Raw genomic sequence first — 18,946 nt, forward strand, 5'->3', positions numbered from 1 at the left:
TGCTCCTATGTACAAGAATATAACTACTATAATACTACCTCCTATGTACAAGAATATAACTACTATAATACTACTCCTATGTACAAGAATATAACTACTATAATACTGCTTCTATGTACAAGAATATAACTACTATAATACTGCTCCTATGTACAAGAATATAACTACTATAATACTGCTCCTATGTACAAGAATATAACTACTATAATACTGCTCCTATGTACAAGAATATAACTACTATAATACTGCCTCCTATGTACTAGAATATAACTATTATAATGCTGCACCCTATGTACAAGAATATAACTACTATAATACTGCTCCTATGTACAAGAATATAACTACTATAATACTACTCCTATGTACAAGAATATAACTACTATAATACTGCTTCTATGTACAAGAATATAACTACTATAATACTGCTCCTATGTACAAGAATATAACTACTATAATACTGCTCCTATGTACAAGAATATAACTACTATAATACTACCTCCTATGTACAAGAATATAACTACTATAATACTACTCCTATGTACAAGAATATAACTACTATAATACTGCTTCTATGTACAAGAATATAACTACTATAATACTGCTCCTATGTACAAGAATATAACTACTATAATAATGCCTCCTATGTACAAGAATATAACTACTATAATACTGCTTCTATGTACAAGAATATAACTACTATAATACTGCTCCTATGTACAAGAATATAACTACTATAATACTGCCTCCTATGTACAAGAATATAACTACTATAATACTGCTTCTATGTACAAGAATATAACTACTATAATACTGCTCCTATGTACAAGAATATAACTACTATAATACTGCCTCCTATGTACAAGAATATAACTACTATAATACTACCTCCTATGTACAAGAATATAACTACTATAATACTACTCCTATGTACAAGAATATAACTACTATAATACTGCTTCTATGTACAAGAATATAACTACTATAATACTGCTCCTATGTACAAGAATATAACTACTATAATAATGCCTCCTATGTACAAGAATATAACTACTATAATACTGCTTCTATGTACAAGAATATAACTACTATAATACTGCTCCTATGTACAAGAATATAACTACTATAATACTGCCTCCTATGTACAAGAATATAACTACTATAATACTGCTTCTATGTACAAGAATATAACTACTATAATACTGCTCCTATGTACAAGAATATAACTACTATAATACTGCCTCCTATGTACAAGAATATAACTACTATAATACTGCTCCTATGTACAAGAATATTACTACTATAATACTGCTCCTATGTACAAGAATATAGCTACTATAATACTGCCTCCTATGTACAAGAATATAACTACTATAATACTGCCTCCTATGTACAAGAATACAGGGAGTGCAGAATTATTAGGCAAGTTGTATTTTTGAGGATTAATTTTATTATTGAACAAGAACCATGTTCTCAATGAACCCAAAAAACTCATTAATATCAAAGCTGAATATTTTTGGAAGTAGTTTTTAGTTTGTTTTTAGTTTTAGCTATTTTAGGGGGATATCTGTGTGTGCAGGTGACTATTACTGTGCATAATTATTAGGCAACTTAACAAAAAACAAATATATACCCATTTCAATTATTTATTTTTACCAGTGAAACCAATATAACATCTCAACATTCACAAATATACATTTCTGACATTCAAAAACAAATCAGTGACCAATATAGCCACCTTTCTTTGCAAGGACACTCAAAAGCCTGCCATCCATGGATTCTGTCAGTGTTTTGATCTGTTCACCATCAACATTGCGTGCAGCAGCAACCACAGCCTCCCAGACACTGTTCAGAGAGGTGTACTGTTTTCCCTCCTTGTAAATCTCACATTTGATGATGGACCACAGGTTCTCAATGGGGTTCAGATCAGGTGAACAAGGAGGCCATGTCATTAGATTTTCTTCTTTTATACCCTTTCTTGCCAGCCACGCTGTGGAGTACTTGGACGCGTGTGATGGAGCATTGTCCTGCATGAAAATCATGTTTTTCTTGAAGGATGCAGACTTCTTCCTGTACCACTGCTTGAAGAAGGTGTCTTCCAGAAACTGGCAGTAGGACTGGGAGTTGAGCTTGACTCCATCCTCAACCCGAAAAGGCCCCACAAGCTCATGTTTGATGATACCAGCCCAAACCAGTACTCCACCTCCACCTTGCTGGCGTCTGAGTCGGACTGGAGCTCTCTGCCCTTTACCAATCCAGCCACGGGCCCATCCATCTGGCCCATCAAGACTCACTCTCATTTCATCAGTCCATAAAACCTTAAAAAATCAGTCTTGAGATATTTCTTGGCCCAGTCTTGACGTTTCAGCTTGTGTGTCTTGTTCAGTGGTGGTCGTCTTTCAGCCATGTCTCTGAGTATTGCACACCTTGTGCTTTTGGGCACTCCAGTGATGTTGCAGCTCTGAAATATGGCCAAACTGGTGGCAAGTGGCATCTTGGCAGCTGCACGCTTGACTTTTCTCAGTTCATGGGCAGTTATTTTGCGCCTTGGTTATTCCACACGCTTCTTGCGACCCTGTTGACTATTTTGAATGAAACGCTTGATTGTTCGATGATCACGCTTCAGAAGCTTTGCGATTTTAAGAGTGCTGCATCCCTCTGCAAGATATCTCACTATTTTTGACTTTTCTGAGCCTGTCAAGTCCTTCTTTTGACCCATTTTGCCAAAGGAAAGGAAGTTGCCTAATAATTATGCACACCTGATATAGGGTGTTGCTGTCATTAGACCACACCCCTTCTCATTACAGAGATGCACATCACCTAATATGCTTAATTGGTAGTAGGCTTTCGAGCCTATACAGCTTGGAGTAAGACAACATGCATAAAGAGGATGATGTGGTCAAAATACTCATTTGCCTAATAATTCTGCACGCAGTGTATAACTACTATAATACTGCTCCTATGTACAAGAATATAACTATTATAATACTGCTCCTATGTACAAGAATATAACTACTATAATACTGCTCCTATGTACAAGAATATAACTACTATAATACTGCTCCTATGTACAAGAATATAACTACTATAATACTGCTCCCATGTACAAGAATATAACTACTATAATACTGCCTTCTATGTACAAGAATATAACTACTATAATACTGCCTCTTATGTACAAGAATATAACTACTATAATACTGCTTCCTATGTACAAGAATATAACTACTATAATACTGCCTCCTGTAGATAAGGATGAGGTCCTCTCTGACTACGGTTTCTCGGCTCATACGTGTTGTGTGTAACTCTATCTATCTCCACCCTAGAATGAACCTGTCACTTACCTGTTATTTATTGGACTCCAGCACAATGTGCGGTATGATAGTCCTGTGTGTGCCCAGTCCCAGCCTGCCATGTATACTTTACATACCTTGTCCTCGGTGCACATTGCTCCGGCTTAGAGGTTTTGTAATGGTGCAAGTTTTTTATTTCTGAGACAACAAGCTGCGTCTTGAAGCGGTTTTGGTTTTCTGCAGTAGCTGCAGGGATTTATGTGTCTCTGGCAGGGATCTTTGGCGCAGGTTGGCGCTGGATTCTGCCTCTGACAGCTTTGGAGATTTACATTAATGAATGGACTGTTGATGAGGATTAGAACCAGTGGAGCCGCCTATGTTTATGGGAGTTCACTTGCAGTTTAATTTCACTGCTTGGCATGAGGGCACCGTGTGGGGTGAGATGGTGGGAAGCTGTCATTTCAAGCCACTGCATGTCACCCTACAGGCTGCGGTCTCTCCATATCTCACAGGTCCGGGGGCTGCATGTGGGGTACTGGGGTACTGTGTATGATGCAGTATGCTTAGTCTGTTGCAAGTTTGTTCTGTTGTGGTGCCATTGATGCAATCCTGCTTTGTTAAGGGGTCACAGACTCATGCTGGCAGTGTTTTGAGGGCACTGTTGTAGTATGGCTATATTATGGGGTCACTGTGGTAGGCTGGCTATATTATGGGGTCACTGTTGTAGTATGGCTATATTATGGGGTCACCGTTGTATGCCGACTATATTATGGGGTCACTGTGGTAGGCTGGCTATATTATGGGGTCACTGTTGTAGTATGGCTATATTATGGGGTCACTGTTGTAGTATGGCTATATTATGGAGTCACTGTTGTAGTATGGCTATATTATGGGGTCACTGTTGTAGGCCGGCTATATTATGGGGTCACTGTTGTAGGCTGGCTATATTATGGGGTCACTGTTGTAGTATGGCTATATTATGGGCTCACGGATTCATGCTGGCTGTGTTCTGGGGTCACTGTTGTAGTATAGCTATGTTATGGGGCCCTTTTGTATCATGGCTATATTAAAGGGGTACTGTTATAGGTTGGCGATATTATGGGGTCACTGTTGTAGGTCAGCTATATTATGGGGTCACTGTTGTAGGCTGGCTATATTATGGGGTCACTGTTGTAGGCCGGCTATATTATGGGGTCACTGTTGTAGGCTGGCTATATTATGGGGTCACTGTTGTAGGCCGGCTATATTATGGGGTCACTGTTGTAGGCTGGCTATATTATGGGGTCACTGTTGTAGGCCAGCTATATTATGGGGTCACTGTTGTAGGCCGGCCATATTATAGGGTCACTGTTGTGAGCCGGCTATGTTATGTGGGCACAGTTGTAGGCTGGCTATATTATGGGGTCACTGTTGTACGCCGGCTATATTATGGGGTCACTGTTGTATGCCGGCTATATTATAGGGTCAATGTTGTAGACCGGCTATATTATGGGGTCACTGTTGTAGGCCGGCTATATTATGGGGTCACTGTTGTAGGCGGGTTATATTATGGGGTCACTGTTGTAGGCCGGCTTTGTTATGTGGGCACAGTTGTAGGTTGGCTATCTTATGGGGTCACTGTTGTAGGCCGGCTATATTATGGGGTCACTGTTGTAGGCTGACTATGTTATGTGGGCACAGTTGTAGGCCGGCTATATTATGGGGTCACTGTTGTAGGCCGGCTATATTATGGGGTCACTGTTGTAGGCCGGCTATATTATGGGGTCACTGTTGTGGGCTGGCTACATTATGGGGTCACTCATGTATGCAGGCTATGTTATGTGGGCACAGTTGTAAACTGGCTATATTATGGGGTCACTGTTGTAGGCTGGCTACATTATAGGGTCACTGTTGTAGGCCGGCTATGTTATGTGGGCATAGTTGTAGGCCGGCTATATTATAGGGTCACTGTTGTTTGCCGGCTATATTATGGGGTCACTGTTGTAGGCTGACTATGTTATATGGGCACAGTTGTAGGCTGGCTATATTATGGGGTCACTGTTGTAGGCTGGCTACATTAAGGGGTCACTGTTGTAGGCTGACTATGTTATGTGGGCACAGTTGTACTATGGCTATGTTATGCGGTCTGTGTCTTAGGATGACCATGTAATAGGGCACTGTCATAGTATGCTATGTTATGTGGTATTTGTCTTTGGATGGCCCTGTTATGGAGCACTGTTGTAGTATGACTATATTATGGGGTCACTGTTGTAGTATGACCATCTTATGGGAGAACTGTGTTATAGTATGGCTATGTTATGTGGCATTTGTCTTAGGGTGGCCATGTAACGGGGCACTGTTATAGGCTGGCTATATTATGGGGGCATTATGGCGGGCTATGTGTGTTGAAGGGTTATTGTTGCGTGCTGGTTTTTAGGGGGGCACTGCTGTAGGCTGGCTGTGTTATGGGGCCACCATTGACAGCTGGCTCTGCATTGCTGTAGGGGGACAAGTTATGTGTTTAACCCCCTCCTCCCCTAAATCATGGCATTGCTTTGTGGGAGGCTCCTATGACCAAGTTGTGGAGAAACTGAATGCAGGAGACAAGGAGATTCAGTATTTCACCCACAGTGGCACCTTTTTGAGACATGTAAGTCTTCTGGCTGCACAGTAATGGTCGGAAGATGAGAGTTGGAGTTGGGAGACCTGCTTGGCCTTAGGGGCCCTTTTGAAGGTTTTCCCTATCATCAGGCCATTGTGGTAGGGAATCTGTGGCCCCCTTACCCTATGGGCCCTTGCGCATTTGCACAGTCTATAAATGTCTGCAGCTCCAGACCCTCCATGTCTTGGCCAATGTGATGTTGCTACTTGCAGAGTGAGACTTCTGTTTCTGATTACTACTAGTGACCTACCTGTAGGACCTACCTACTCTCAAGCTCCTGTCCAAATGTTGATACCAAAGACTCAAAGTTAATTCCACTTCCTCCTTCATCATCTGCTGATATTCTGACAACTCTGAGGCGATGAGTTGGTGAGGTGACCCGAGGGATGAAACAGCTGGTTCTCCTCTGAGCTCGATATGGAGCCGCTTAATGTGTCTTCTCACACGATCACCTCAGGCGGTAACCTGAAATCTTCATAGATATTCTGCATGTCATACTGAGAAGGAGACGACAGCGCCTCTCCTAGAGCATCAGGGAAAGTGTCAGATTTACTGCAAGTCATGAATCACTTTCCCTGACAACTCATGTTTCATGAGCAGTGGGATCTGAACCTTACCTATGAAAAGAGTCTCCAGTCTGGGGGCCAGTATTATAGTAGTTATATTCTTGTACATAGGAACAGTATTATAGTAGTTATATTCTTGTACATAGGAGCAGTATTATAGTAGTTATATTCTTGTACATAGGAGCAGTATTATAGTAGTTATATTCTTATACATAGGAGCAGTATTATAGTAGTTATATTCTTGTACATAAGAGCAGTATTATAGTAGTTATATTCTTGTACATAGGAGCAGTATTATAGCAGTTATATTCTTGTACATAGGAGCAGTATTATAGTAGTTATATTCTTGTACATAGGAGGCAGTATTATAGTAGTTATATTCTTGTACATAGGAGCAGTATTATAGTAGTTATATTCTTGTACATAGGAGGCAGTATTATAGTAGTTATATTCTTGTACATAGGAGGCAGTATTATAGTAGTTATATTCTTGTACATAGGAGCAGTATTATAGTAGTTATATTCTTGTACATAGGAGCAGTATTATAGTAATTCTATTCTTGTACATAGGAGCAGTATTATAGTAGTTATATTCTTGTACATAGGAGCAGTATTATAGTAGTTATATTCCTGTACATAGGAGCAGTATTATCGTAATTACTCTACATAGGGTGCAGTATGTAATTAGCTTTCTTTTTGCCATGTGGGTTCTTCCTGATGCTATACGGTGTATTTTATAAATATTTAGGCAATATTTTCCAAACCAAACAGAACACAGATATTTTGCTCCTGTAAACCAGGCTGGATTCACCTTACCTGTCCTTCAGTTTTTAGTGATTGATAATCAGGATTGCGTTGGTTTGTACAGACACAGTATATCGTCTTTCCCTTTTGCCAATGTATGCATTGAAACCATTAATTAAATTTGGCAATGTGGGCAAGATAACGTTTTCTAACAGTACTTTGTACCCACATGGGGCTTGTCTGGATCCAGCGCTTTGGAAGTGGAAATCTTCCCACGAGTTTCTTTTTTTTTTTGCCTAAAAGCTTGAGTCATAATAATAATAACAATAAGGCAATGAGTGAAGGAGGAGGCGTTACTGACTGACCCCCTGGTGAGATAAGTGACCGTGGATGATGCTGGACGTTAATGATCCCCAGTCTCCTCACTGCTAATGGAGACCTCCTAGGAGCTGCAGAATATTATGTGGTCAATGATTGTTCATCTGTACAAAGTCTGTACAAACTAGAGAATGTAGCAAAGTGGAATCATCATTGTGGCCTTAAAGGGATACTGACATCCTAGATATTTATGGTATGTCCACAAGGTATGGCAAATATGTCTGATAGATGTGGGTACCACTTCTGGGATGGGGTTCCTTAAAGGCTTTCTCTTCCTAGCCATGATATTTAGGTGGAGAATGACTGAAGAAGTGTCTATTCCTGGGCATAGCTCTTTCCGTTGACTTCTATGGTAGTTCCAGAATCAGTCAAGCCATTCAGGAATATGACATAATATTGGGGTAATTTATATTTGTTTTCTTTTATTACTCCTAATGCTAACTTCATCCATGTTTGAATACCTTATAGAAGGAGCTTCCCTTTAAGTGACATCCAGCCGATTGTTGCGCACTGCGGCCCTCGGCCTTTTATTGGGATTAGCAGGTTCCCATGATGCTGTGTTCTCACATTGGTGAGAATTCACCTCTGGCATGGTCGTTTTATAGCTCTCAGTACGAGTGCATGGTGCGGTTTTACTTTCCTTCTAACACTTGTGGACGTCTTCTTGGCCCGAGATGTTAGGTGAAGACAATTAACACCATGTTGTGATTTACTGATGACGATTCTTGTTAAACGGGCAGAGATGTTACAGGACCGACCATCATGTTCATGGGCTCTTAAAGGGGAGTTCCATCTTTAGATGGGATTTTTGAGTTTTTGGGGGATTCTGACTTTTGAGGTAGAGACTCTCATGATGTTGAACTTTAGGAGATCGCCTTACGGTTATTTTGTCCTTTGATCTTGATTTTTAAAGGTATCTTGTTGGTGACCTTCATACACTTTTTTTTTTTTTTAATCATCGTTAGGGCTCATTCACACGGCCGTAGGTGGGCCATTCCGTGCATTGGGGACCGCAATTTGCACTGCCCCCCGTCATTGTACCCCTCAGATGCTGTGTTCATGGCATCTGACAGCAATAACACAATGGGAAAAAAATAAAAATTTAATAAAATCATTCTTACACTTATCCATTTGACGGCTGCTGCCATCCTTATTAAAGATCTAGCGCGAAATCTCGCGCGACCTGCTCTTGGCGGCAGCCGGCTCTTGGCGCTTAAACGCAGGAGGTAAGTATGATTTTTTAAAAAAAAATAGTTTTTACTGCCATTCAGGGAAAATAGATTTGCTGGCACGAAGCACGAGGAAATTCGGCTTCACGGCGAATCACGGATCGAATTTCACTTTGTGGAGTGCGATTCGCTCAATACTACCAGCTTTCCTAAAAGCAAGCATATATGATGACCTCCACTGGACTTGAAACATTGTTGCCACTCATCTTTCCTAGAAGTAAATGTTCCCTACATGAGCTGTAATGCCATTTGGGTTACTCATCACCCAGCTTTCCCAGGAACTGATAAAAAGCCGCCACTATAGAACCTATAATGTAGTTCCTGTTGTCACCCAGCGTTCCTAGGAATAGTCATATAATAATCAGAAAATGACTGAATAGAAAGTGACTCCATGGATGGTATGAGTGGGATATACTCTTAAAGGGGTATTCCACTTTGCACATGTAAGATGGGAGGACCCCTTTTATTATATGTTGCCCATGAGTGATGGATTTGACATTACCTGAGAAGTCTCTTCTACACTTGACCCGGACAAAACTTTAATAAAGATGTTTGTCATTAACCCTGAGCAATGTTGTGGTCTGTGCTGAATGACGAGGAGCAGGATGACCTGACCCCCCCCCGTTCCAGCAGAGATGGGGGGCACATGACGTGGCCCCCCTCTAACCCTGCTCCGTGTCATTGGAATATGGAAGAATTTCACCTGGGGGGGTGGAATGCCACGGAGATTATTCTCAGTCCTCTCCCAGAGGTCGGAATTTGCCCATAAAGGAGCTCAGGTGCTTGGCTGGGGGTGAACGGCAGCGCTTTGCGTCGGTCGGGTGTGTCGCTTTTACTGCAGTTTTTCCAGGACACTTTGCTGCTGGTCGGGTGTGTTTACACTCAGGACGTTTACTGGTTTCTATCAGCTTAATGATTGTTCCATGAACATTTCTGCAACTTTCTGTAAACTTTGTGTTTTAATTTCTCACTATTTTCAAGATCTCTGCTTGCTGGCAGTGAAGGCATTCTGTACAAATCTAATGCTTCTAACAGCTGAGGCTTTGTCACAATTGTATCCAGCCTAGAAACTGTGAGATAAACACATCAGCAGGACAAAGCTGTCTCCTGTCTTGATAGTTTTTTTTATAATGTATCATTCTGCACGTAAAATGTATCGTCCTGAAGTCCAGACCGTGACAGGATCGGATATAGAAACATAGAAACATAGAAACATAGAATGTGTCGGCAGATAAGAACCATTTGGCCCATCTAGTCTGCCCTATATACTGAGTACTATGAATAGCCCCCGGCCCTTATCTTATATGAAGGATGGCCTTATGCCTATCCCATGCATGCTTAAACCCCTTCACTGTATTTGCAGCTACCACTTCTGCAGGAAGGCTATTCCATGCATCCACTACTCTCTCAGTAAAGTAATACTTCCTGATATTACTTTTAAACCTTTGCCCCTCTAATTTAAAACTGTGTCCTCTTGTGGTAGTTTTTCTTCTTATATATATAAGGCCTCTTTCACACGGGCGTCATGAGTGAGGGCCGGGTGCGTTCAGGGTGCATTGTGGAAAACCCGCGCGAGTAGGCACGCAAGTTTTGTCTGCAATTGCGTTCCGATGTTCAGTTTTTTCCATGAGAGTGCAATGCGTTTTGCAGGCACGTGAGAAAAAACTGAATGTGGTACCCAGACCTGAACCCAGACTTTTTCACTGAAGTTCGGGTTTGGGTTTGGTGGTCCGTAGATTTTACTATTTTCCATTATAACATGGTTATAATGGAAAATAATAGCATTCTTTAATACAGAATGCTAAGTATAATGTAAATTGAGGGTTAAAAAATAATAAAAACATAACTCACCTCATGCACTTGATCGAGCAGTCGGCATCGTCTTCTTTCTTCTTCTTTCAGGACCTGCAAAAGGACCTTTGATGACATAATCGCGTGGTGACGTCAGTGCAGGTCCTGCTGAATGAAGATAGAAGGATCTTCTATCTTCATTCAGCAGGACCTGTGCTGACGTCACCGCGCTCACCACCCTCTGAGCTCTGAACCTGAGGCTGTCACGATCAGTGTGGGGGGGGGGAAACTGAACACAAGAGGGAAAAGGGACAGTAACAGGTCACCTCCTAGACTACCCTAATCCGGGCCCTAACTACCTATCAATATGAATAGACTTTAAAGGTAGGAATATTCATATGCTGGATACCTAGGCCCTGATTTCCCTATAAGGCCCCATTCACACATCCGCAATTCTGTTCCGCATTTTGCGGAACGGAATTGCAGACCCATTCATTTCTATGGGGCTGCACGATGTGCTACCCGGATCCGGAATTGCAGATCCGCACTTCAGGGTCCACAATTCCGTTCCCGAAAAAAATAGAGCATGTCCTATTCTTGTCCGCAATTGCAGACAAGATTAGGCAATTTCTATTAAGTGTCGGCGATGTGCGGTCCGCAAAATGCGGAACGCACATTACCGATGTCCGTGTTTTGCGGATCCACGAATCCGTGGATCCGCAAAACACTTGCGGGCGTGTGAATGGACCCTAAGGGCCTGGAATAAGTTTAGGACCAGAGACAACCCATTCCTCCCCAGATGGATGAATGGAAGTCTCTGTCTTAGGCCCAGATACAACAACAGGGAATATAACAAATACAAACAAATGTGACACTTAACTTCAGTAGAGATGGAAGAACAGGAAAACCAGAGACGACCTGACACCAGCTCAGCCAAACCCAAATTAAGCTATCTACCGCATAGTCAGAAGGGTGGGGTCAGACTATAAGGGGTAGAAGTGATGACCACTGAGTAACAGCTGAGAAAAGGGAAGTGGTGATTAACCCTATCAACACTGAACAAAGAGAAATCAAGGAGGCAGTTAGATTCCTCCACGCTCAGCCAGTCTCTCTGATCTCCTGACACCAGTCACCTAAGGGACCGTGACAGAAGCCTCACGAGGAACTCCATCTGAGCTCTGAACCCGAAGCCTTACAAGGAACACCCACTGAGCTCTGAAGCTTCATGAGGAACACCTTCTGAGCTCTGAACCTGAAGCTTCACGAAGAACACCCTCTGAGCCCTGAACCTGCCGTTTCACTGGAAGCTCTAAACCTGCAGCTTCATTAGAAACTTGCAGTCAGTAATCTCCATATATACAATCTGTTGTGAGCGCCATCTGGTGGCCAGGGCCACTATTTCTCTTCCTACACATTGAGTGAACAGCGGATGTTTCTTCTCTTCTTCTATATTGAGACATGGAGACATTTATATTCTAGAACAAGTGGCAGCAGTGCCAGCAGCAGGCTTAGTCGTTGGGCAGTTAGGTAATTTCCACCCCACACGGATGACATGCCCCATCGATAGACTTGGGCCTATAGCTATAGGAGGTGCAAAGGTAGTTGTAGTACCCAGGGTCCTGGTGTCTGAGGGGTTGGGGGGAGGTTAAGGCCCTTCTGCCACAAATGGCCAATGGTGGGTGTAGGGGTGTGCAAATTTTGCGCTGGGGCCAAGGCGCTTCAAGTTACTCCACTGGGTAGACCCCTGCAGAAAGCAGCATAGCCTTTGCTGATTAGTGGACCATCTCAGTCTTTCCATTACCATGGATCTAAATTCCCAAGACTTTAAAAGCAAAGCCACAAATTTGCAAAGTGAGCGGTCTCGGATACCAGGCCCGGCAGCGACAAGGTTAACAGACAGGAAGCCAGCTGCATGTACAGTTTTATTTTATAACATGTGGAAGAGAACTAGAGAAGGAATTGCTGGTGAGGCCCCTCCTGCCTCCACCTCTCCCAGCTGTGCTCCCTCCCACCTGGCCACAGGACCCAGCCCCGGCAATCCTGCTGTTCTCTTCTCTATGTGTGTTTTAATGTTATTTCCCCCCCCCCCCCCCCCCCTCCTGGATTCCATGCCCTTTAAGGCTGCACAGATCAGTAAAGCAGCCAGGAGTTGCTGTTGGGTGTGTATGTGTTTTGCTTGGAGTGAACAGCTCATGAAAAAAAAAGAGGAACAAGATTGAGACAAATGGATAGAAAGGAATAAGAGCCCCCTCCCCTCCCTACATCGCATTTCAGCTTCTTTTTTTTTTCATACACAGTGTTTGCCTCAGCCCCACGCGGCTCACACACAGGGACAGAGCTTGCACTGCTTACACTTCTGCTCCCACATTCCCATTTTTTTTTTCTTCCTGGGAACTTTCTCTGCCTTTTTCGCTTTTTGCAACATTGTTTCCATGTGTTGCAAACGTTGACACTTTGGTCGTATTCCTGATACGTTGTATTTATTCTCTTCCCTGGCATCACTTGTGCCTCCTCCCTCCTCAGCCCTGTGTCCAGGTGAGAAGAAAGGAAGGAAGGGAGCAGAATAAGTGTTTTTCTTTCCCTTTTTTTTCTTATTTTTTATTCCCAGTTAAAACTTTGGATTTGTACAAGAGGGGAACAAAAATACCCAGGAGCGACGGTGGCACCTGGAGGAGGCTGATACACTGGGATCTTGTTGCAGCTGTGTAAGGTGAGACAAGGGACAAGTGGCTTTGTGATGGCGGAGTTAGTGCATCCAGACTTTGATAGGAATGACATTCATGGAATGGGTAGGGGGAGGACTGGGAATTGTGGGTTATTGATTATACAGCAGATTCCAAGACAGTCTTATATGGCAAATATGTCATCTCACACACCCGTATAGATGACGAGACACAGATTTAGGGAACTTTGGGGTCAACTGTGTGTTTAATGTCGTAGATTCATAGTGCAGTTGAGGAAGGCTGGACGGGCCGAAACGCGTCCTGTAAACCGATGATGTACTTGGAATAAAACATACTACAAACAACAAGCACGTTTGCTGGGATTATCTTCTATAAGCTTCCTATGGGGATTGCCCCTTTCCCGTGCAACGTAAATACGAGGATCGTGAGCTGTCTGATTTGGACTTTGTAGATTCATATACAGGCGTAGGTGACCCGAGTTTGTCATTTGGCACCATGTGCCATGATATGGCTGGGTGTTTCCTTGCGGTTTGCGGTTTTTTGTAGCCTTGCAGGTAACCATATACCTTATCAAGATGTCCTATTGTAATGACAAACTCAGCCCTGCTATATCACCGCACAGAGATGGAACACGACTCAATATTCATTAACAATGACCTAATGGAGAGTATGGCTGGTGATTGGATATTACCATATTTGGGGAAAAAAAGCTGCAACGTTCCATTTTTTTTAAACAATACAACCAAAAATGGCGTTCGTTAACTTAATGTAGATTATTGTTTAGCCATTTGGCCATTGAGATGACTGTGTGGTTGACAGGTGATTGGACTCCTTTGCGTTGACCTGTTGTGTCAGATTGTAATATTACACAGATATTATGATAAACAGTGAGACTCTTGTGTCCATTAGGTCCTATTTTTTGTGTAAGGCTACTTTCACACTTTCAGCAAAGGATTCCGGCAGGCAGTTCCGTCGCCGGAACTACCTGCCGGATCCGTCAAAACGTATGCAAACTGATGGCATTTGTCAGACGGATCAGAATCCTGATCCGTCTGACAAATGCATTGAAATGCCGGATCCGTCTCTGCGGTGTCATCCGGAAAAACAGAATTTTTGGATGGAGATAAAATCGCAGCATGCTGCGGTATTATCTCCGTCCTGAAAAGGCAAAATGACTGAACTGAAGACATCCCGATGCATCTCCTGAACGGATCGCTCTCCATTCAGAATGCATGGGGATAAAACTGATCAGCTCTTTTCCGGTATTGAGCCCCTAGGACGGAACTCAATACCGGAAAAGAATAACACTAGTGTGAAAGTACCCTAAGATACATGACATCCTATGTCCATGAGTTTGAGTGGAACCGTGCTCTGCTCTGATCACATCAGTGGATGTAAAATGATCTGGGGTAGCAGGTCTGAGCTGGTCAGGTGAAGCAGGGCTGAGTTTGTTGCAGAACACAGTGGAAGAGGGAGGGGATTCATTAAGACTAGCGTTACTGATGCCAGTCTTAATAAGAAAACGTGCAGGTGAGCGTGGCACCAGAATTAACAGACAGTGTCTTTTAATAATTTTGGTGCATCCTCAGGAGGTCCCTGCGCCAGAAATTGAAATCAGGCAAATGGTTTTAGGTATAACGTGCAAAATTTTTCTGGCAGACATATTTGTGAATGTAAAAATGGGGAAAAAAGTTGCAAATTTTGGTGCAAAATGAAACTTGCACCAAAATATGAGACTTTCTACCTTGGTGTAGACGTTTGATACATTCCCCCCAGTTTCAGAACTTATCAGATAGAACAAGGCTGTCTGATAATACTGTAAAGTGCAGATTGTCAGATGGAAATGCCATTTGACCCAAATCCATGATATCACAGGGTGTTATGTGTGCTTTTATTTTGCATAAAATATGTAGTGAAATTACTAATACAGCTCTGCTACATGTAAGGGCATATGGTCACACATTTGTGTCTTATCTTTACAATAGATACTTATCTCCATGATGGCCAAACTAATTGTAAAGATGTTGATACAGTGTTGACATTTACACTGCCACAATGTATCAGTAGTGTGTATCATGAAGAAATGATGACTACAAACTGTATTGCTGTCACCATAGTATTTGCTGGGTAGTCGGTATCCATGGGTAGAATGAGGGCGTCTGGTCAATCCGATTCTGAAATTTTCCAGACTGCTGGAAAATTGGGAGGATATATACTGACATTCACCATATACACTGAGCATGAAGATGACTATACGTCATTATGTCATATAATAGAATTTTATTTCTACTAATAGTAAATTCTGAATTATATATGGCGACAGCATATCACAATGTATAAATTACATTTCATTACGAACTTTCCCAAAACCCCAATCTGTCCCAATCAATGAAACTTCACACCTGACTGGTCACTGTGTCTTGTAACATTATATCATTATACATTTTTTGATAGAACATTGTGCAATGATTGTGTCATTATCTCATAAAATCTGTATAATCAGCATGGAAAATGTAAAGGGCCACACAACCTGCAGTCTGTTCGTCCATCTCTTGCCAAGTTTAATGTGATCTATTGTCCCCTGTTATCAGCCATTGCAGGCTGGGTAGAGGAGCACGGTTGTGTTTTACCATGTCAAGACTCCAGAAAAGTCCTTAAAAACCTCCAGAAACTTCTATATCCATATGAATGACCGGTGTCAGCAGATCCTCTTGTGATAAGCTGCTTTATAAGGTTTAATTGTATGCTTTATTTCTTTATAATATATGGCAGCTGTCTGAGGTTGGTGGCCCTTCAACTGTTGTAAAGTTACTGTCCTAGAAGGTCCAGATGGGAGTTATACTGCTATCTAATATGGAAATCCCATTCCATAATGCAGGACTCTGAGAGTAAACTCTTGAGAACTATATGAATATGTAGTATCTGTAAATCTCAAGATTGCACACTGGAGGCTATGTGCTCATGTCAGGCATTGCATGGTGTCTGTGCTGGTATATGAGATCCTTAAAGGGAATGTCCACCTCTGAATACATATTTGCAATTCAGTATATATATATATATATATATATATATATATATGATCCTGAGTTACATTCTGTATTATACTCCAGAGCTGTACTCACTATTCTGCTGGTGGAGTCACTGTGTACATACATTACTTATCCTGTATTATACTCCAGAGCTGCACTCACTTCTGCTACTACTGCTGTTGCGGTCACTTTGTACATATATTACATTACTCCTGTATTGATCCTGAGTTACATCCTGTATTATACTCCAGAGCTGCACTCACTATTCTGCTGGTGGAGTCACTGTGTGCATACATTATATTACTTATCCTGTACTGATCCTGAGTTACATCCTGTATTATACTCCAGAGCTGCACTCACTATTCTGCTGGTGGAGTCACTGTGTACATACATTACATTACTTATCCTGTACTGATCCTGATTACATCCTGTATTATAGTCCAGAGCTGCACTCACTATTCTGCTAGTGCAGTCACTGTGTACATACATTACATTACTTATCCTGCACTGATCCGGAGTTACATCCTGTATTATACTCCAGAGCTGCACTCACTATTCTGCTGGTGCAGTCACTGTGTACATACATTGCATTACTTATCCTGTACTGATCCTGAGTTACATCCTGTATTATACTCCAGAGCTGCACTCACTATTCTGCTGGTGCAGTCACTGTGTACATACATTACTTATCCTGTACTGATCCTGAGTTACATCCTGTATTATACTCCAGAGCTGTACTCACTATTCTGCTGGTGCAGTCACTGTGTACATACATTACTTATCCTGTACTGATCCTGAGTTACATCCTGTATTATACTCCAGAGCTGCACTCACTATTCTGCTGGTGGAGTCACTGTGTACATACATTACATTACTAATCCTGTACTGATCCTGATTACATCCTGTATTATAGTCCAGAGCTGCACTCACTATTCTGCTGGTGCAGTCACTGTGTACATTACTTATCATGCACTGATCCTGAGTTACATCCTGTATTATACTCCAGAGCTGCGCTCACTATTCTCCTGGTGGAGTCACTGTGTACATACATTGCATTACTTATCCTGTACTGATCCTGAGTTACATCCTGTATTATACTCCAGAGCTGCACTCACTATTCTGCTGGTGCAGTCACTGTGTACATACATTACATTACTTATCCCATACTGATCCTGAGTTACATCTTGTATTGTACTCAAGAGCTGAACTCACTGCTCTGTTGCTTATTATTGGAAACTTTCAGCAAGTTTATCAAACACTCCTGTAAATGTTTAGCTGAGCTCCTAAAATGTAGGGGACAGCTAACGTTTCCTACATCAGATGCCTTTACATTGCCTGGTATAGAGTGGACACTTAAGGAAGGAAGCGTTCCTTCCAGACAGTCGGCTGCTCGTTCAGTGAAGGAGACATTTACATGCAGCGATCTCCTTCACTGTATGAGGGTGAGGTTATTGCGATCCTTCCTCCCCATACAGAATCATGGTTTCTGGGCAGCAGATCGCTCTTTAGACCACACAATCTGCTGCCCAGAAACGATGTTCGGTGGTGTCTACATGAACGACAGGATCACCCGATGAATGAGTGTTTCGCTCTGGGAGATCGGCAGTACATTTACACAGGCAGATTGTCGGGAATGAATCTGAATGACTAAGCTCTCTGAACAAACAAATAATGCTGGGAGATTTCAGCTCTGAAGGTAACTGAGCAGCTGAAGGTTTGTTTCAATGTTTCCTACACAATTCTCTGTGAGCTAAACAGCCTACATGCCAGACTGATACATTTTACCTGCACTGATACATTGAAGGAAATGATATGGATAGGATGGGGATTTGTGCTGTTGATGTAGTGTAGACGATTGTCTGATGTGGATACAATTGTACCAGATCCTCAGCTTTGTAAACTACTAGCTCTCCAGGTTTTCAGTTGCTGGATGACCGCAAGCATAGTTCTTGGAACTGGTGAAAAATGGATACATAGTTGCAATTTTACATAAGAAACAATGCTTGGTCGCTATGGATGCAGCAATGACCAGATGGTTATGTCCTATCTGTGTGAATGATCCCCACGGCAGCTTTATAATATACGTGTGCGGGGACTGGAGCGTTGTGACTGGTTTATCTCTTCTTGATCAGCGTCTCCGTTCCAACATGTTTTTCTATGTAAGCTGAAAACATTTTGGAATTTCTAAACATCTGGGAATAGAATTAGCTCCGACTTCTAGGAGTCATCGTGTGAGGAGCAGCCGCCATGAGCCTCATACCTCCCTGATAATGATTATAGGAAGCGGGAAATCACAGGAAACATGGAAGTGCTCCGAACAAACAGAAATCAAAGGCACAGAGCATCCAGGGCAGCTGTCTGATACTGGGAAAGCTGGGTGGCGTCCAGTAGGATTGCAGAGGGACCGGCTTTTCTACAGGGCCGAGCATTAACCTGTCTAATTATGCAATCAATCCATGACTCCTGAAGGACCATACAGGAATCATGGAAAGCTAGGTGACAAGCCATGTAGTAGCTGTAATTGGTTGTGACCCAGCTTTCCTGGAAACTAACATAAACAAGAAGGCTCTGAAGTGCTCTTTGAAGACACACTCA

General features: G+C 42.3%; 1 protein-coding gene across 14 annotated transcripts in view; it reads left to right on the forward strand.

Moving 5' to 3' along the window:
* TNS1 (tensin 1) overlaps positions 1–18,946 on the forward strand; it is a 423,340-nt gene that overhangs the window by 203,634 nt on the left and 200,760 nt on the right. The window contains exons 1-2 of one of the 14 annotated variants that reach the window (XM_040439507.1): positions 12,789–13,173; positions 13,247–13,348. The exons of the other annotated variants lie outside the window; for them this stretch is intronic. The gene's annotated coding sequence lies outside the window, so the exon portion shown is untranslated. Of the gene's footprint in view, positions 1–12,788; positions 13,174–13,246; positions 13,349–18,946 lie in introns of those variants that run through there. 14 annotated transcript variants of the gene reach the window in all.

This window comes from Bufo bufo, chromosome 7 (assembly GCF_905171765.1).
Source record: "Bufo bufo chromosome 7, aBufBuf1.1, whole genome shotgun sequence".
Classification (NCBI taxonomy): domain Eukaryota; kingdom Metazoa; phylum Chordata; class Amphibia; order Anura; family Bufonidae; genus Bufo; species Bufo bufo.